This window comes from Giraffa tippelskirchi, chromosome 6 (genome assembly GCF_054371585.1).
Source record: "Giraffa tippelskirchi isolate mGirTip1 chromosome 6, T2T-mGirTip1v1.2.pri, whole genome shotgun sequence".
NCBI classification, from domain to species: domain Eukaryota; kingdom Metazoa; phylum Chordata; class Mammalia; order Artiodactyla; family Giraffidae; genus Giraffa; species Giraffa tippelskirchi.
The window spans coordinates 177,170,743-177,191,877 of NC_137280.1; the positions used below are offsets into that span (position 1 = coordinate 177,170,743).

Consider the following 21,135-nt stretch of genomic DNA (forward strand, 5'->3'; position numbering starts at 1 on the left):
TGGAATTCTCCAGGCAAGAATACTGGAGTGGGTTGCCATTTCCTTCTCCGGTGCATGAAAGGGAAAAGTGAAAGTGAAGTTGCTCAGTCGTGTCCGACTCTTAGCAACCCCATGGACTGTAGCCTGCCAGGCTCCTCCGTCCATGGGATTTTCCAGGCAAGAGTACTGGAGTGGGGCGCCATTGCTTTCTCCGATCCAACCACTGGGTACAACCACTGGGTACACCATAAACCAGAGGTGAGGTCATAAGTCACTACATGGCAGCATGTGATATCCAATACATCTACACACACACACTTTTTAGAATCAGTTTTATCTTTAGCACCTCAATATTCTACATGAACGCTGAGCACGCCGGTGAGGTAAGGAACAGAGGAAGCAGGGTACATGTTTCACGAATGGCAAGTTTTGTTTGTGGCAGCAAAGGGTCTGAACCATCCTAGGATCTGAGGGATGTGGAGTCCATCTCCAGAGAGCTGAAAAATACTTGGCAGCGGGGAATATCTCCCCAGGGACAGAAATCCACAGTCAGTACACACAGAACACGCAAATGACTGGGCCTGTGATGTACACTCATCACTTGAGCTCCCCGCCATGTTTAAGCACTTCCTTCATATTATGATAATTTCCTGCATTATATGTCTCACCTTCCCCAGAGGAAACCAGCAAACCTGCAATCCCAGACTCCCTGCGTTAGGGGGCAGGCATGATCTAGCTTCCTACAGCCCAGCTATCCTTGGAGACAGAGCTGGAGGGAGCAGGTGAGGAGGCAGGTGCACCTAGGAATATGCATCTTTTGGTAAGCCAGCAGGTGGGAGGACCCAGTTCTGGGGGCTGGGGAGTGGCAGTGTTTCTGGAATCCCGTTCTGAGCATCTGAAGTGCCAAGTGCTAGTGTCTGGTATTTCTGCTCAGAAAAGGAGTGTTTGGCTACTGTTCATGGATGCTCAGATTTCTAGCTGGATCCTGTGGCCCCACCAGACATCCTGTGAACCGTCTAATATCGTCTCACCAGCTCCTTTCTACTCGAATTTGCAAAAGTGGATTCTGGAGATTACAGTTAAGCTCTTTGCCCAATGTACCACCCCAACCGTAACACTCCTCTCTGCAAAACGAAACAAAACAAAGCCTAACCTGGTAAAGTTTCACTGCTCATTGTTTAATTACCACAAAGACCAACCATATTTATAGATATTAATATGAAAAATGTACATATAAATCAGGGCTTTTTATTTATTTACAGAGCGTTAGTAAAAAGAAATAACTTTCTGACCAAAGCCCCCCTCTCTACAGTGATCAGCCAAATTCATTCTTCCTGTTTCCCTGGTTTCAGAAATAACAGGAGGATTCAAACAGAACCTGTGAAGTTTGACAACTTCCTCATTAACACATGTTTGATCTCTGGAAAGCCTCTCTAGTCATCTACTGGGTGCTTAACTGCTTATTGTTCTGTCATGCAAACATTCTGAAACTACTCCATGTCACATGCAATGGTGAACAGCACATGAAAACACCTAGGGATCAGCCCATGAATATTCTCAATGTAAACATAAATGCCAGCAGGAGAATCTGTCTGTTAGGAGCAGTGTGTACCTGGCATGAAGGAGAGAAAGGGCTCAGAGGGATCCACTGAAATGAACACGTTCCCGCATGAAAGAGCTGTCGCTAGCGAGGCCACTGCACTCCGACAAGGGATGGGCATCACACTCCAGCGGCTGAAACTGGAATCATTTTTCCAGCTTCACTGACATATATTTGACATAAAATTTTGTGCAAGTTTAAGATGTACAACACGGTGATTTGATATCCGTTTATGTTACCAAACGTGAAATTGGAATTTAAAGAGACTATGGCTACACAATAAGAATTCGATCATGTGTTAAAGTGGTTGTGGTTCAAAAATAACACTCATTTTCTATTTGATGGGATACTATACCACTTAAACATTTCTATTTTCTGAAGGTTATTTTTAGCCAAAATTTATTGACATTTAGTAGAGGCCTAGCATTAAGACTTTGCATCCCAGAACACATTTCTTTCTCCTGGCAATACAAGGCAGATACTGTCAACCCTGTTTTAGGGCCAAAGTGATTCCCAGAGAGGTTAATCACCCAAGGTAACACAGTTACTAAATGACAGAGGTAAGATACGCTCCCAGGTCTGCTACACACCCTAACTCTCTACACTGAATTATGAAGCCTGTGCAGCAACACTGAATTAGTGCTTACGGCTTTAATAAACGTCAGAGGGAGAGTAGAAAATTGCACACACACTATGACGCAACTCTGAAACTCTATACACTCAGGGACAAGGGCTTGGAAGGGAGGACATGTCCTGTGCTGCTCATTTCTGGGTCCAAGAAACGAAGAGAAGGAGGCACAGAGAGTTCTTAAAAGAAAAAAGATTAAGAGCTTGTGTGTGTGTGTGTGTGTGTGTGTGTGTGTGTGTGTGTACATACACACCATGGTTTTAAGGAAAGAAGTCAGGAAACTTGAACTGCTTTACTAAACACACAGAATGTAGAGACAGACCTCACAGACTCTCCTCACTATGCCGACCCGAGCTGGGATTATTGTTTTGCCCATTATTTTTTTCAAATGTTCTTGAAAGCTGTTACATTGTTTTTAAAATTAAAAAAGGGATAAGAACAAGCAATACACAGAAGGAGAAAGGTTCGGCCTTTCAGTGCCTGAGAAGTGCTGAGCTTGCAAAGGCTGAGGAAGCCAAGGTCGGCCCCACCCCATTGCCACCAAGGCCACTGGGAAGCTCTGCCCGAAGCTGAAGCCAAGTCTGGATCCGGAGTCCACAAGGTCACTGAGCAAACAGCTTTAAAAGGTCACTCCGTCTCGCTGACAATCAGAGACCTGCAGGAAGGTAAACATCCCTTCATTCCAGGAAGAGAAACATGTTATTCTAGGACCCTAGGGATGAACATTTCTATGACTGTTGAGAAATTGCTGGTTATTTTTTAAGTCAGTGGTTTGGCAATCTTTTAACCCATGGGGTTCGGGTCATCATGCCTTGCCAGCTAACAGACCCGATTCTGGTCCTACATCTTTACAAAGTCCTACCAAATGAGCAGCACCTGGTACCCTCTTACCCAAGGGTAAGGGGAAACAGTGGAAAGAGAGAAATCAGGTGAAATGTCAGTGCAGCTTGGAGAAGACAGGGATGAAAGATCAGAGGAGGCTCCCTGAAGGAGCTGTCCCTGAAGTTAGGCCATGAAAAACAAAATGAATCCTTGGCGAAAGGGTGAAAAGCTTTCTAAATGGACAAGAATGAACAGAGTGCAAAGACCCAGAGGAAAGAAAGCTCAGGGCTGCATTCCTCTGAAGCTTCATCTATTGATGATAACCAAAATTCTTTTTAATTTCTCAAAAACTAGGATGACAAGCCAGATGCTATGCAATCAGGTACCGACATGTGATTTCAGTTATGGTAGTTAATGTTTTTCAATAAACATATTCAGATTTATTTGGAAGAACAGATAAAAGCCTTGAAGTACTTATGCCCTGCCATAAATGCCCGCGAGAGAATTTCTGCCACCTGTAGGCTTGCAACTTCTAGACAATCAGCTCATTTTGGGGGTTCTTTGATTCTTTACATAGAAGCCCTCTTTCCTTCTGATTTATTGCAATAGTCAAGCTAAGCATCCACAAATTCCGCTGTATCAAATCCACAGCTTAAAGCATTCCACAAAGAGAGAATGGTATTAGGAAAAGAGAATGGTAAGTATTAATACTTCATTTTAAAAACCCAAGTGGGGGAGAAAAGTGGCTTTCTTATCCATGTCCACGTTTCTGACACCTCCTCTAAAATTACGCAGCTTGTGGTACCCCTTCCCGCTCTGCCCCCCGCTCTCGGCTTTATGATGGAATGCTTTAATTTGCTCCACATATAACATCCCAGCACCACTGTTCTCTGTAATTTATACCACATGCTGTCCACCTTCTTGTACTATTTTATTTGGTAAAGCACTTTGGATACCAATTTATATGAAAGATGTTATTTGAAATGAAATTGTATTGCAAGCTCCATTATTATAATTTCCTTCTTGCTTGGGTCCTCCTTCATCTTACACTGTTGCCTGATGTTTGATGCAGGGCTACAATTTAAATGAAGAGAGTGTTTGGAACTGATGCACATGTATTACTTAATCTGCTGTCAGAGCAATCCACTCCCCAGCATTCAGTTTTCAGTATCTTCCAAGATCTGCTCTGACATCCCTCTTACTTGTTTCATGGAGAAAATATGCACCGTGTACATTGTTACAAGTTCAGTATGAATGAGCAACTTGTTCGCTTTGAGGAAATGCCTTTTAAGGTCCGACTTAGTAACAATGCACAGTTATGGGTAGTAGAAAATTTTGTCAGATCTCACTTATTTAGGGACTAACAGCCTTGATTCTTCCTTTCTGTTCTATTTTCATTCTGCTATTTTGCCTTTTATTCATTCCAATGATTCACTTTAGTACTTTTAAGAGTTAAGAGGAAGAAAAATTTGAACGGGTCATTTGAATGACTTTTTGGGAGATCTTGATAAAGGCTCAACAAAACAGAAGAGAATATTACTTTGAAGACAAACGGGTCTTTTAATTTTTGTAACTTTTTATTTTATATTGGAGTATAGCTTCTTAACAGTGCTGTGCTCGTTTCAGGCGCCCGGCACAGCAACTGGGACATCCTTATACGTGTAGCAGTTCTCCCCCAGCTCCTCTCCTGTACAGACTGTCACGAAACTCTGAGCGGAGTCCCCTGTGCTCTACAGAGGGTCCTTGTCGGTGATCCACTTTCAATACAGCCGCGCGGACATGCTGATCCCAAACTGCTAACTATCCCTTCCTCCCACCCTTACCCCCCAGGGAGCAGAGCTAGTGCCTGAAGTCTACATATTCTCCGTATTTGTGATTCTTTCTGAATTTCAGTACATGTGCATCATATTTCAGGTACTGAATGAATTTTGCCTAACTCGATTTTGCTAGAAGGGCTACACCGACCCTGAATTATAAGAAAGATGACATTATTATTATTATCATTATCATTTATAAGAAGATACATTCTAGCTCTTTCTGGAGAAGAGAGATCTAATAGTGAGACAGCACCTAAGATCTTCCTGGGTCACTCTTGTTCCGCTTCACTGCTTTAGTCTCTGAGTGTTTAAGCCCATTCTGTGGCTTAAGACTGAAGGTCACCTGCCCAGTCTGACTCTCAGAGCCCTTGTGGTGCCTTTCTGGCAGTGAATATTTATATACTATGCCCCAAACCAGAGCATGCTCTCTGAGGGTGGAGAAAGGTTTTGGTTCATCTTTTATTCTTCCCGCCACATATAGACAGGAGGTGTCAGGAAGTACTTTCATATCTAGATTTTTCTTTCTTTTTTATTCTAGACATTATACAGTTTACCAGGACTGTTGATATGTAAATAACAATAGATTCTCCCAGGCAGTCTGAACGGAGGGAAGATAGAACTGGAAGAGGTCTTACAGAGCAACCAACCCAACCCCAGGTCTCACAGCAGGAGACCTTGAGTGGAGACCCGTCTCTAACATTTACTGTCAGCATGCCGCAGGGCAGATCATTTACCAACTCCGAATTTAAATTTACTCTAGTTTAAAAAAGAGAAATATTTGCTTCACACAGTTGCTCTGAACACTGAGTGAGATAATGGATACAAAAGAGCTTTGCGAACCTTTACGTGCCCTGTCCATGGCGGGTCAGGACACGCTGCTCAGAGACGCTGAGGGGCTGCTTGGCAGCGCCCCCTTCAGCTGGCGGCAGAGCCCGTTTCCCTCAGGTGGCACAGTGTCACCAAGTAAGAGCTGAACTGGGAGTCAGAAGGAAGGCGCATTTCAAGCAGATCATAATACTACTTGGAATACACCCAGAATATCCCACTTTGGTCCGTGCTAATTAGAAATATAACAAGGTTGACGGTTTTGAAAAATAAAACTGACTTCAAGATACTGTCACTCCTCAGGTGAGCCTGTTGGTAAAATGCAGAAAGGTGATGAGAGCTCTACCCAGCTTGTACAGAGCTCTGTGTCTGTCAAAGGGGATAAAGAGTGTAAAAGTATTTTGGTAAACAGTAAGGAGCTATGTAAACGTCATTATTATGGTTTTCTGCGTCCTCTGTGTAACTTTTTATTGTATTTCTCACATCAGAAAGGAGAAAAATCATTGTCTTGCAAATTTCACCGTAAGTCACCGGAACAGTTTAGTGTAACATTTTTGGGGAAATAACATTGATTGATTTTTTTTCAGCAAAATGAGCCCATTAAATCTTCCTTTCATGATACCCATTCCATTTTTCAAAAATGCTCTATCTTATTTTCTTATTTTTCTCCCAAAGATCGCTGCTACACATTTGTTACTGTTTTTTTATCCTGCCCTGTGTCTCCTACTGCTAATCATTTTGCATCTTTGTTTCTTGTCATTAATTTTTACCACACGCTGCTTTTTTCCTGGTACCTCAACAACTCTCTCCCTCCCTCTACACTCCCCAACCTTCAGGAGTCTTACAAATAAGGGCTCTGAATTAAGGCAAATTTCTTTTAGTTCACCTTTTGGGAAATGGTTGAGAGTCTGAGACTGTGTTTCTCTTTCAGAGAATTACTATAAAGGAAATTGTCCTGTATCATAACTCTTACTACTCTCCAATTTATAGAGCTTACTCTGCATGAGAAGAGAATCCATACTGAAAGAATCGCAAATAAACACCTAATAAAAGAAATTCAGCTCACATTAAAATACTGGAATACCAGATGGTGGAGTTTAAGTGTTATTCAACTACTGTTTATCCTACCCAGTGCTCATTTTAAATTCAACATTTTTGAGAATTATTCATGGAGCCATGGTTGTATTTCATGCAGATAACAAGCTTAGTTTGGAGTGAACTACCAGAATGCACCCATAATTTCCATACTTCCTTGGTTATTGTTAATTTGGATTGCAACTATTAGTTAAAGTTGAGAGGCTTTCGAAAGCAAATCGACATCAAGCTATTGTGGACAATAATTTGTTCAGCAATCCGCAGGGAGGGAAAATCATTAAATTTTACAGGGTGGAGGAACTCACCAAAGAATGTGATGTTCCATCTGCCAAAGCTGAAAACACCACTGTTTGACGAGTGTGTTTCCTCCTCTGTAGCAGCCTGCCCACTGAGCAGGCAATTATTCTTGCTTTTATCTAATGGCTGTGGCATAACTTTTAAGTGAATGTAAAACGCAATTTTATCTTCCAATACCTCTCCATGTGAATGGATAAAAGATCAACAGAGCTGTCTCTAGCACAGCCCAGCTCCCTATGTAGTCACGGGGCCATGTGAGTGGATCGATAGGGCACACATTATGGAAAACGTAGATCACTGAGGTCCTCCCAACTCTGACTCCCACCACACATCGGTATTTTACTCACATCGGTTTAGGGAAAATGACAAGCTTTCCTGCTCTGAGTCATTAAAGAAATATTAGGAGACCTTTTAAAAGAACAACATCCATTCTAATGCTGAAAGCTAATGCTTTGACAGCTTAAAGAGTTTTCAACCCATGTTTAAAATTAATCTTTCGACAAAAAAGTTGCATTCAATATGACAGATCTCCAATGCCTGAAAAAGCTTTTACATGGAAAAACAGGACTTAAAAATCTTCTGATTTTTTTTTTGGACAGGAAGTGGAATGATTGGTGGGCAGGATTAAGGAGGGTCAGCCCCGAGGCTCTCACGAGCGCAGGGCCATCATTTGCCCAGAGGCCACGAGCAGTGGGTGTTTGACCCCACAGCCGTCTGGGATGAGCTGCTTTGCTGTCACCACGTTTTCAAGTTTGTCCGCATTAAACTTAGTAAATCCCCGGTTCTTGGAGACGGGGCTCTTTCGGCAGCCAGGGAACCTGAGGTTGGCCCTGCGGAGGGCTGCTATCGCGGGCTCCTGTCCTGCAGCTTGGTGTGGACGGACAGGATGACTCAGCCAACATGGGCTCTGCCCACCATGTGCCCAGGGCTTTCCAAGGTCGCCGCGCGTCCCTGTCTGGAGCCTAGGCTGGGGCCAGCATGCCGGTCATGACTGTCCCCTGGAAAGCAGTGTCTCCAGGTCCCTTAAGGCAACCTGTGCAGGCAACAGGCTGCATGCCCTACCAAGGAGGCTGCTGTTTGCATCTCCTGATTTGATTGCTGGATTCTCCCAGTTTTGAGAGCAACAGAAGTTAAGAGGACTTTGCTTACAACCATCCCACAAGGCCCCGTTAATGCTCTCTGTTGGTGAATACTTAGTGTGTGCCAGGATTCGGTTCTGGAAGCCTCACATCCATGACTTCACTTAATTGCCACAATGACTCTACAAGGCATTCCTGTTTCACAGAGGAGAAAACAGCCTCAGAGGGGTTAGTAACTACTGAGCTAAAATTTCAGCTTGACACAACCTGACTTCAGGGCTCCAGTTTTTTTCTATTGTGACATACTTCCTTGAGCAAAGTAGGTGTGAAACTGTATTCGGAAGTTAAGATTTACCTTTTAAGAGTGACACCACAGAGAGGAAGCACATTTATTTTTCAAAACGCCTCCAGAAAATTTACCTTGGGTGCATCTTTACACCCAATCCCACTCTTTGGATGGCTCCTATAATTCGCACAGTTCTTTCTTAGCCTCAGGTTCTTCACATGTAAGCAGAATAATGAGAGCACCTACATCATCAGTTCAGTTCAGTCACTCAGTCGTGTCTGACTCTTTGCGATCCCATGGACTGCAGCACGCTAGGCCTCCCTGTCCAGAGGGAGGGACTGTCACTGTGATAGTCCCTCCCTCTGGAGCAAAGAGTAGCCTGCTGTCTGTTTTAAAAGACTCAGATTTCCTAAATTCAGGGCTCCTCGTCCACAGTGTAACCCACTACGTGCTCCTCATGTCGTCCTGTGGGAACTGGTCCAAGGAGATGCTGTTCCTCTGGTTTCTGCTATTTCTGGGGGTAATAAAGTCCTTTGTCTCTGACCCAAGAGTCTTATGTCTTCAACCAGCATCTATAAAACTATGGTAGGCTATTTTGTTAATTTCCAAATAGGGTAAATATCTCAAATCCTTCATAATTTTTCACATCTCATGAAGTGACAATTAAATGAGATAATCCGTGTAACTGGATTAGTCACTGGCACATAAAAAGTACTAAATATATATTGGCCATTGATGTTATTATTGAATCAGAAAAAACAATACGTAATTGTTTCATTAATAATATAGGCATTTTTGTATTTTACATTAACTAGCTTCAAATTGCTTTTTTTGGTATGATAAAACATATAATAGTAATATTTCTTTGTATATGCTAAATTTAATACTGTTGGGACTATTTGAGGGTCAAATCAATCCTACAAAGACAAGATTCAAGACATTTTTTGCATCTTACGGCTAGGAAAGTTGATATAGAAATAATTTGGAAGGCATATTTTACAATGTAACTTGAATAAAGATTTTGAAATGTTATAAGAATGCTGAAGGAAAATTAATAAAATAATTTTCAACAAGAAGCATTCAATACTCTTCCAAAGTTTAAGACTCAGAAACCCCAAAGTCCATGGCTCTTTATGAACTTGATCTAAGGAATACTGGAAATATGACTTTTATTTCATCTGTGAACCATATAACTTACTGAAAATGAGGTAAGAAATACAAATAAGAATGCACCTCTGGGTTTCAGAGGGGTTGGGCTCTGAACAGGCTGCTGGCGGCCGTGCACCTTGGGTTGTGAAATCCGAGATGCTCTGGCCTGGGGCCAGCTGGCCCGTTTGCCATGATCACAGTCCACCCGGTGGCCACTGCTTTCTCTTTTCCTGTGGTCCAGAACCGCCAGCACGTCAGGTTTCGTAAGGAAGGTAAACAGACACCAAGTCCCAACAGCTCTGACACTAAGACGGGTGGATCTCCTATTTTACAGAACCATTGTTCCAGACTTCTTTGTCGGGCAGGAGCCTTGGCACCCCTCGGGGGACTGGTCCACCTTCCCGGAGTGGCTGAAGACAAGAAATGCCAGAAAGATTGATAAAGAGTTCGAAGCAGTCTTGAAGTATCTGAAGCAACAGTGTCACGCCAAGAGAATTGGTGTCGTGGGATTCTGCTGGGGTGGAATTGCCGTTCATCACGCGATGTTGAAATACCCAGAACTCAGGGCAGGGGTGTCCGTCTATGGCATCATCAAAGACGCTGAAGACGTGTACAGTCTGAAGAATCCCACGCTGTTCATCTTTGCTGAAAACGATGCTGTGATTCCTCTCGAGCAGGTCTCTTTGCTGACTCAGAAGCTGAAACAGCACTGCAAAGTGGAATATCAAATTAAAACGTTTTCCGGGCAGACGCATGGCTTTGTGCATCGCAAGAGAGAAGACTGTTCTCCTGAAGACAAGCCGTATATTGACGAGGCGAGGAGGAACTTACTTGAGTGGCTGAACAAGTACGTGTAGCCACGGCTGAGGGCAAACTTTCTCCAAATAGCTCTCATTCAGAAATGTGCTTTGAAATGCTTAGATCATTTTACTTTCACTTTACAGAAACGAAATCAAGGAATCCTGAAATTCATTGTGTCATTTGAAACACGAATTCAGAAGGAAAAGTTAATGTATGAAATACTTTCATTTTTAACATGTGCCCAAAATAAGATTTTTAATAGGTCAGTACCTGAAGAATTTGGGTGATAGAGTAATATCCTAACTATTAGCAAAAAACCTAGAGGTCTCCAAGGAACATCCGACTGCTCGGGTATGTTCTTCCTGGCCTTGAATTGAGCACATTCTCTAGAATAGCTAAATTGGCGAAACCATGAAAAGCATGAAATGTAAACTCAGGTAGAGCAAAAGCCCACCTTCATTGTACTTTTATCTCTGTCTTTACAGAAATGAATGTCATGATCATATAGAGATTAAAGTAGGGTTCCATTGAACTAATTATATAAAGCTTATAAACTTGATTTTTGGGGGTTTTGAATCTGTGGCTTTTTCTAAAATCTAATAAACGATGGATGAGAGTTGCCAAAAAAAAAAAAAAAAAAAGAATGCACCTCTGAAAACGACGGAATCTGCCTGGAATTCCTTCTATTTCTCTTCACATTTTATCTCTTTATTTTAGCTCTGCCCTTGAATTATTGAAAAGAGAAGGATTTTTTTTGTTTTGTATTAATGGCAAATTGTTTTACCCTTTATGCCTTTTTGCGGGTGCTTTTGGTTCATATGCTCTGCCTTTAGCATTTCTAAGATCCTCTAGGGTGATCATAGCAGCCACCAGTCTAGTCTGGCTTTTGACTTCACTAGTAGAGTTCTCCTGTATGTGGATTCCACGTGCCTTTTCTTCAAAAGTGAGTTGCTAGTGGGTAAAATTTAAAAATAAATAGGACGTTTGAATAATTTCAAAATATATTTTATTATATAAAATACTTGTTAATTACAAAGGGGAAAATAGTAGATTTGTGGTGGGGAAATTGGGCAGACATAGCCTTAACCAAGATTAATCTTGGCAATAATAAGACATAACCAGATTAGCTACCCCTGATACGACACAGTGATGATGGGCACACCACTTCTGTGATATTCCTTCTAATAATGCATAAACTCAGTCAAACCATGAGAAAACATTAAACAGACCCAAACCTGAGGGACAATCTACAAAATAACTGACCAGTACTCTTGAAAAGCCTAAATTTAATGAAAGACAACAAAGATGAAGGAACTGTCAAAGACTGGAGCGAAGGATCCACGACAAACCAAATGCAATCTTGAATTGGACCCTGGGACACAGGAAAAAGGACACTAGTAGAAGAACTGATGCAATCTGAACACAATTTCTTGTTTCATAGCATTGTTGCTGCTGCTGCTGCTGCTGCTGCTGCTAAGTCGCTTCAGTCGTGTCCAACTCTGTGCGACCCCATAGACAGCAGCCCACCAGGCTCCCCCGTCCCTGGGATTCTCCAGGCAAGAACACTGGAGTGGGTTGCCATTGTATTGTACTGATGGCAGTTTCTTGGTTTAGAGATCAGGACTCTCGATCTCTTCATTTGGGCTTCCTGGGGGACTCAGTGGTAAAGAACTTGCAGGAGACACGGGTTTGATCCTTGGGTCAGGAAGATCCCCAGGAAAAGGAAATGGCAACCCACTTCTGTATTTCTGCCTGGGAATCCCATGGCCAGAGGAGCCTGGCTGGCTACAGTCCATGGGGGTGCAAAAGAGTCAGACACGACTTAGCAGTAAACCACCACCACCACAACCACCACCGCCATCTCTTTGGTTAAGTAAGGTGTTAACATTAAGGGAAGTTGAATGAATAGTGGGAAATCTGTACTATTTTTCAACTCTTCTCTAAGCCTAAAATTACCTAAAATAAAAAGATTTAAAAAATTTACATAGTGAGTTATTTTTTAATCATTGTGATAAACCCTAGTTTTATTTCCATGCTAGGAAAGAAAGTTAAAAGGTGAAGGAATATAACAGATTAATCTTCGTAAGTGAGGATAATTATGTAACATCATGGAGATGCAGGATAAAATGAGGTCAGTTATGAAAGACATTCACTTTGCTTTGATCGCTTTTAACATGCAGGTGGGTGAACAGGCATAGTCTGCCACCCAAAATAGATTTTAAGCTCTCCTACTTTTTATTTTTCCTCTGCCTAGATTATATTTTATACACACTAGATGATCAGTGGGGTTTGTTTTGATTGTTGAGGATGATAACCGGGTGCTCTCCACTGGCTCAGATCTCACGTGTTCTTGTTTATGGGTGCTGAATACCTGCCCTGCAGACTTTTCAGCTGCCTATTCAACACAAGTTCTGAGCTACCAATTTTTTTATATAAACTCAGGAAAAATATAGTTTTTCTTTTCCTTTCAGCTCACAATTTCTCTCAGCATTATCAAAACATATACTCAAAGAAGACTATATAACACATTTTCTTTAACTAGTGACAAGAAAAAGGTCTTATTTCCATTACTCAATTATGCTGAGTGTTCATGTCAATGAGTTAAGGGTTGAAAGGGATAGATGTAGTTTTATGTTTATAGTGATAGCTTTGAGAGGCTGGAAAAAGATGCAAATTATACTGACATTCATATAAAAGAATTCTTATTCTGCTATCATCTCCTTCAGATGTAGTTTTTCCTTGAAACTCCAACAGTTTTTCATCATTCTCATCAGAAGATATTTTTCAAGCATGTTTTGTCCATGTCACTATAACAGAGATGGATAAAAACATGTAGTCCCTGAGTTCAGGATCTGATAGAATTGAGACTTGAAAGTGTCTCACTAGAAACTTCAGCCTCTTTTTCCAAGACTATAATCTTAAAATACATCTTATATCAAACTGTCACTTACCTAACATTTCATCACTGAAATTTCATCCTATGGTTTCTTCCTACTCAAATGCCGCCAAAACTAAAAATTATATTATTGCCTACATATTAAAATTATATTATTAAATCCCTTCTAACCTGATAGCTGGTTGAAAATCAGTTTGAATATGAAGAGCTCAGAAAAGAGGGAACACCAAGAAAGAAATAGAAATGGGGTGGATCCATTAAAAGAGGTTTAAGAATTAATGAGACAGAAGCTTACGTTTTGGGTTTTCCATTTACTAGTTGGTTACCTTTGGGTATATTGCTTCCCATCTTTTAGGCCCTTTCCTTCATTTGTTAAAGTGGGAACAGGTAGCAAACCTCCCTGGAATACTGTCAGCCTTAAATGAGCTAAGAAACAGGAAAACCCCTCCTGTGGCACCTGAACTGGAATAAATACTGAAGGGTCTCGTGGGTGTTTTTATAACCGAGTGAAGCTTTGTCCTCGGCACATTCTGATGGCAGCACAAAACTGTAGTTAATTCAGAGACCTCAACACTAGCCGCAGAAGTTCAAAGATGGTATAGGAAACATCCTTTAAGCCTATCTCTGGATGTTTGAGCCCTGAATTCAAAGCTGAGTGCCGAAGAATTGATGCTTTTGAACTGTGGTGTTGGAGAAGACTCTTGAGAGTCCCTTGGCCTGCAAGAAGATCCAACCAGTCCATCCTAAAGGAGATCAGTCCTGGGTGTTCATTGAAGGACTGATGTTAAAGCTGAAACTCAATACTTTGGGCACCTGATGCGAAGAGCTGACTCATTGGAAAAGACCCTGATGCTGGGAAAGATTGAGGGCATGAGGAGAAGCAGACAACACAGGATGAGATGGTTGGATGGCATCACTGACTCAAAGGACATGAGTTTGAATAAACTCCAGAAGTTGGTGACGGACAGGGAGGCCTGGCGTGCTGCAGTCCATGGGGTTGCAGAGTCAGACACGACTGAGCGACTGAACTGAACTGAACTGCGTGTTCGTCTTGGAGACAGTTCAGAATGGACAGGCTGCCATTACTCTGCCCGCGCAGAAGGCACAAAAACAGCCGCTCTCTCCTTTCCACCAAGGTGTGATCTTGGGTTCTCCCAGTAGTCCCCTAGGTGGGCTTGACCCGGGAGGCAGTCATGTTGGATGAAAGACAGAAGTTAGCAGAGATGGAAGAAAGTCTCTGTGCTCCCCCGCTGAGAGGGAGAGCCCCCGGTGAGTCACTAATGATGCCCTTAGTCGGAGAGGCCACCAAGGTGAAACTCCAGGGCATTTCAGAGGCTGCACAGGTTTCTAGGGAGCAGGGCCCTATTTCCAGTGACTCTGGAGGAGATAATTGGCCTTTTACACAGATACCTGCTGTAGGTCATCTGTAGCAGCTGTCTGACTTCCAACCACCTCCTTCCTGGCCTGGAAAGGTGTCACTCCAGCTTTGTTTGTCCTGCCCTAGTGCCAACGCTGTGAATACCCGTCTCTGTGTTGAGAACAATTTTTGAATAGCACTTTTAGAGAGCAGCTGAAGGAAGCTCTTCTTGCAAGCCACTTTTAGAATCCAATTGGGCTGTTTTTCAGTAAAGGAGAATTTAAAACAACAGCACAAGTAATCCTTATTTTTCCCTGAGGCTGTTCACTGAGGTTTACTTTATTCATCTATGTTTATATATTTACTTCAATTTTGTCTCATTAGTGTCTGAAACGACACTAACCAGCGTGCTCTTCTCTCATCGTCTGCGTGCTCTATTCTTTGGGGATTTCTTTTAATGAGTATCACCTCTGGATAATCTGAAAAAATAACTGTCAATTGGAAGAAGCCGTCAGAGAAAACAGATAAACCCCACGTATCTGCCATTTGTCTCTGTGACAGGTGCTCTCTGCACCCTGAATGAGGATATAGCTGTGCTTCAATGCCTGTTGGCAGGATACATAATCAGCGTTATTACTTCATATTGTTTTGACTCAAACAGCATCACCCAGTTTAATGACTGACCTTATTCACTGGGTGTTAATACAAAACTACTTTTTCTTGAAGTTTCACAGACTATAATAAAAGATGAACTTTTAGGAAGTGGTCTCCAAGCTCAAAGAGTTTACAGTCTATGGGAGGAAGCGTGATACCTGGTGAGGAATTTACTTTCAAGAGTCAGTTTTTGTCAATTTTGAGATCATTCAAAAATATGAAATGTGGACTGCTGGTTTAAGTGTCAGTTGAAGAGAAACTTGGTAGTAATGAGTTTTTAAAAATACACATTCTCATTTTTTTTTTTCAGAAATTCTACCTCTGGAAATTAAAATAACTTCTAGAAATTAAAATTCTAATAACTTCTAGGAAATTAAAATAACTTCTAGGAATTAAAATTCTACCTCCACTGTAATAAATGTGCACAAAATTCATGTACAAGGTTATTCATTACAGTGTTATTTATAAAAACAAACTATGGAAAACATTAGATAGACCTGGCAATAAATTGCTGTACATATGTTGAACACTATGAAGCCATTAAAATGATAATGACAATAATATTTTAATGGCAAGGGGAAATATTTATAAAATATTAATTGAAAAAATCAGGTTACAAAACATAGAGAGTATTTCCAAATTTTTAAAACTTGTGTATGGATATATAGATTTTTAAAAACCTGGATTATATACCCAAACTTTTATGATGATTTTTAAGTGGCGGGATTAACATTGATTCTGTATATGTTTCTTTATTTTTCAAAGTTTTCAGTAAAAAGCATGGATGTTTATAATCCAAAAATTAGTAATAAATTTTTAAAAAAGTATTTTGGCTTTTGAAGGTGATTACAGAGAAATTTAAAAAGCATTTTGGCTATATTTGGGTTGTTATGTAAAAAGCTTCATGAGATGATTACTTGGCACTATCTCCACGTCTTATCAGTTTCCAAACAGATTATTCTACAAAAATGTATTTTACATATTTGTTTGAATCTAGGGAATATTTCCCCAAAGAAAATAGCAGTCTGAACAATCTATAAAGAAGCATCTGGGTGTTTATTCTGTAGAAATCCCTCTGCTACATGCGGTGAAGAGTACAAAATGAATGAGCAACAGCTGGGCTGTCAGGGCTTGCAGAGTTTAGCTGACTTGTCCAAGGTCACCCCTCCGTGTAGAGGCAGAGTCTAGAACTGATGAACGAGACATGTCTGGAGGCCAAGAATCCTTCAGTCCTACTGGTGACTCCTACTGTGTCACGAGCCTCCACTCACCATGTGGTCACTGAACGCCTGCCTTCCCAGCGTGACCAGGTTGGAGACACAGAAAGATGCGCGGAGCATCACTCAGCCCGACCTCGCTCCCCTGCATGTATCGCTCCCTGAGGCCCGTCACTGCCCTCTCCCCCGCCTCCTCCCCCTTTCCTTTTTGTTGTTTAGTCGCCAAGTTGTGTCTGCTCTTTGTGACCCCGTGGACTGCCACACGCCAGACTTCCCTGTCCCTCTCCGCCTCCCGGAGTTTGCCCGAGTTCACCTCCACTGCATTGGCGATGCCCTCCAACTATCTCATCCTCTGATGCCCTCTTCTTCTGCCTTCGGTCTTTCCTTTTAGGTTTCATGTTTATAAGGTCAATCATATACAACATGTAAAGATTCCCATAGTTGACAAGATTCGCTATGAAATACAGCGTTGCTCCAATCCTTGTCAACTTTCTGTCCTCCCAGAATTAATCACTTTCATCTCATTGTGAGCTTCATGACTCTAGGAAGCATTCTTGCTACTTCTTGATTTTCCCGTTTCTGACATTGTTCATGGACTTCTCACTATAAAGTTCAGACTTGCATCTCTCCCCCTCTCTCTCCTTCCCTCTCCCCACATGTATAGTCTTTTCATTCCCTTTCCTTCCAGTAGATTTATATGGTAATTTTGGTTAAATTAATATTTCATATTCACACATTATGACTATGTAAATTCTATTTTTAGCTGAGACATGTAGTAAATTATGAGCACTATTCCTTTCTTGAACAATTTTGTGTTTTACCTAGATTTATAATTGTTTTCATTGTTTATTGGTTTAATCACCATTTAACTTCTCACTCTTCAACAATTATCTGAATTTTCTCTCGAGTCTTCCTGAAAACTCTTGAGTTTTCATTTTTAGCTATAATATTTTTCATTTGCAAAAGCTCTTCTTTGCAATCTATTTCTTTAGGATCCTGTTCTTGTTTTTGGTTGCATGATCGCTCATCTCTCTGTAGATACTAATGCTGTTTTGTTCTTATTTTTCAGGTTTTCTCTTTCCTGCATAGTCTGTTGTCTCCAAGTTGCTTTAAATCTATTTGTTTTGGTCTCTGTCTTTCAAATTATATGCTGACTTCCAATATCTCACAACATTTGTCTTACCATACTTCAATAGTATTGTCTTCTCATATGTTTTAATACTTTATAGATAATTATATATGCATATATATGGTCTGCTCATGTTTGACATATATGATTTTTTCATACTTTGTAGTGTTTCAAACAGTTCACTGGCCACTTTGAGTGCAATAACAGGCCTTATAGATGGTGAATTTCATTTAGGGTGATCTGGTTGGGCTATTTACTCAAGAACTTTTGATGTCAGCATCTTTGGAACTTCCTGTTGAGTTGGTATTGTTTTCCAGAGATCTTTAATCTCTTCCCTGGATGGTTAAGGCCTGGCTACCAGCATATGGCATATCAGCATATACCACCCTTATGGCAGAAAGCAAAGAAGAATTAAAGAGCTTCTTCATGAAAGTAAAAGAAGAGAGTGGAAAAAGTTGGCTTAAAGCTCAATATTCAGAAAGATAAGATCATGGCATCTGGTCCCATCACTTCATGGCAAATAGGTGGGGAAACAGTGAGAGACTTTAGCTTTTTGAGCTCCAAAATCACTGCAGATGGTGACTGCAGCCACGAAATTAAAAGACATTTACTCCTTGGGAGAACAGTTATGACCAACCTAGACAGCATATTAAAAAGCAGAGACATTACTTTGCCAACAAAGGTCCATCTCGTCAAGGCTACAGTTTTTCCAGTAGTCATGTATGGATGTGAGAGTTGGACTATAAAGAAAGCTGAGTGCCAAAGAATTGATGCTTTTGAACCGTGGTGTTGGAGAAGACTCTTGAGAGTCACTTGGACAGCAAGGAGTTCCAGCCAGTCCATCCTAAAGCCAATCAGTCCTGAATATTCATTGGAAGGACTAATGTTGAAGCTGAAACTCCAATACTTTGCCACCTGATGTGAAGAGCTGACTCATTTGAAAAGACCCTGATGCTGGGAAAGATTGAAGGCGGGAGGAGAAGGGGACGACAGAGGATGAGATGGTTGGATGGCATCACCGACTCAATGGACATGAGTTTGAGTAAACCCCCGGAGTTGGTGATGGACAGGGAGGCCTGGCGTGCTGCAGTCCATGGGGTCACAAAGAGTCAGACATGACTGAGCGACTGAACTGAACTGAACCAGCATATGAAGAGTGGAGTGTAAGAATGGCTAAATTTACATAATTCTTCAGTTTTCAACATAGTACTCACATCTTCAATTTTGTCTTTTTGCTCCTAGATCAGAAAACAAAAATCTAATACTCAGTAAATATAACTGAGATCGATTCAGAAATGTTAAAAAAAGATCAGAATTTGTCCAAGCATGTCTGTCTACAAATCTTGTCACATTTTAGGGAAAACTGTGGCTTAGAATTCCTAAGGACCCAATAATAGTTTAATAAAAATGACAGAGCATCAAATAGACACATCAATTGTAATGGCTTGTATTCCAGACACATATGTGTGAGCAGCCAACTTCACATTAGATGGAAATGATTATGGGTATTGAAGTTCTTGCTTTCTCAGTTCTTGACCCTGAGCATCCCATCCTTTTGCAAGAAGGTGGCCCAGCAGGACACGTCACTCAAGGGTAAATATGTCAATGAAATCGTGTTAGATTGTCTGCACATGCAGTGTGCTCTTGCCCGTCACTCTAGGAAACTGAGACTGCCTTTTCTGACTGCATGTCTGAGATCAAGGTGAACTTTAAGTGTGAGAGTACACGTTTGTTTCTGACTCTAAAATAAAATTTAATCTCTGGTATTTTTCTATAATGGCTAAGTCCCTAAAGCATTCTGATCAACAGAACCTACCTATCCTAGAGTCCTATTTGGAAAGTAAAGACATCACAAAGGTGAGGAAAAAACATTTCTTTTCAACCACAGTAACGGGGACTTCCTTCATGTTTTGAAAGATCTTTACTTTCATTTGAATTTGAATATTGTTTCCTTTCTGATGATATCTGACATTCAAACAGGTCTTGTTAATAAAATTTAGGCCACCTTCCACTTGACTAATTAGGCATGATTAGTTCCATCAATCAGCCTTTCTCACATTTTTCCCCATAAATTAAGCTTTGGAGCTTTGAAAAATAGGAAACAATTAAATTACTGTTATTTGAAATAGATACAGTGTGTCAAATGCTGCAGTTTGGTTTATAATGGGAGCTCATTACCATCCTCATTACTGTGAATTATGGGAGTTTCCTGGCTGCCCTTCATTAACAGTCTGGCTTGAAACATTGATTTGTGGTTATTTTTAGAAAAGAGCACCTGAAAACATCTACTGAAAACATTTGTTCCATCTTGTTCTACATATTTTTAAAGGCCATGAATCTCGCTGTTGTGACAATCTCGTACATTCTGGTGTATTTTCATCTTTGAGTTTTGTTCATGTCTTATTTAGCCAATGGAGAGGCTAACCATGCCATCATGTCTTGATACTATAAGCTACTCAAGAAATTTCCTAGCAAGTGTGATAGGTAAATAGAAGACAGACAAATCTAACCTTGAAGATTTTCATTCCAATTTTATATATTTGAAAGTACATAAAGACTTTGATGTTGGAATAGTTTAAACAAGATAATAGTAAAAAAATCATTCATTAGTTTAGTCATCAAATAGCTAATGAGCACTTTTTAAGAACAGAGACTATTCCAGGTGCTGGAGATGCTGGGCAAGGCTCCTACCATATGTAGTAGGAAAACAAAAGAAAGGACCAATAATCAAGATATGAGTATGAAGGAGATAAATTGTACTTCATAATAGAGAAAAAGTAGGGAAGGAAAGACTTTAGAAAAAGTAGACTAAGTCTCCCTGAGGATGACATGAAGATGACTGTGTGAACAACCAGTAAAAGAAGCTTCTCAGGAGAAGATGCAGTGAATCCAAAGGCATCAGTCTGTAAAGAGCTGGATGTGTCATGAGACGTAAAATCGGAATCCAGAGCACAGGTAGTGCAAACAGACTGAGGTGGGAGTTGAGCCTGGAAGAGCTGGAGGACCAGACCCTACAGGGTCATGACAAGGAGTCTCAATTTAATTGCATTATGACTTACATTTAAAAACATTATGGCTCTGATGTAGAAAAATGACTCTAGGAAGGCAAGAGTTGAAAGATGGTGGCCTCTTAGAAGGCGACCCTGATAGCCAAAGTGATAGCTAACGATGATCTAGGCTAGGGTAATGACAGAAGAGACGTGAAGGAACAGATAGGTGTGTGGTTTTGGAGCTGGTACCAACATTACATATCTATGGACTGAATGTGAATAACCCGGGAGCAAGGACGCAATCTTCAATAGTTTATCATAAAATAGGCTTTGTGTTAGATGATTTTGTCCAACTGTAGGCTAATGTAAGTGTTCTGAGCACAGTTAAGGAAGTTAGGTTGAGCCATGGTTCAGTAGGTTAGGTGTACTAAATGCATCTTCAACCTACAATATTTTCAGGTTATTATGGGTTTGTTGGGAGATAATCCTGTCTCAAAGGAAGATCTGTGGCACT

At 41.0% G+C, this 21,135-nt stretch overlaps 1 protein-coding gene and 2 pseudogenes across 4 annotated transcripts in view; 1 reads left to right on the top strand and 2 right to left on the bottom strand.

Annotated features, from left to right (window-relative positions):
* Positions 1–21,135, bottom strand: part of LOC145511709 (uncharacterized) — a 255,848-nt gene that overhangs the window by 59,044 nt on the left and 175,669 nt on the right. The gene's annotated exons all lie outside the window — the stretch shown is intronic.
* Positions 8,070–8,190, bottom strand: LOC145511817 (small nucleolar RNA SNORA70; annotated as a pseudogene).
* LOC145510943 (carboxymethylenebutenolidase homolog pseudogene) lies at positions 9,632–10,434 on the top strand (annotated as a pseudogene). Its single transcript, XR_014057299.1, has 2 exons — positions 9,632–9,636; positions 9,912–10,434. The product of XR_014057299.1 is annotated as a carboxymethylenebutenolidase homolog pseudogene (transcript).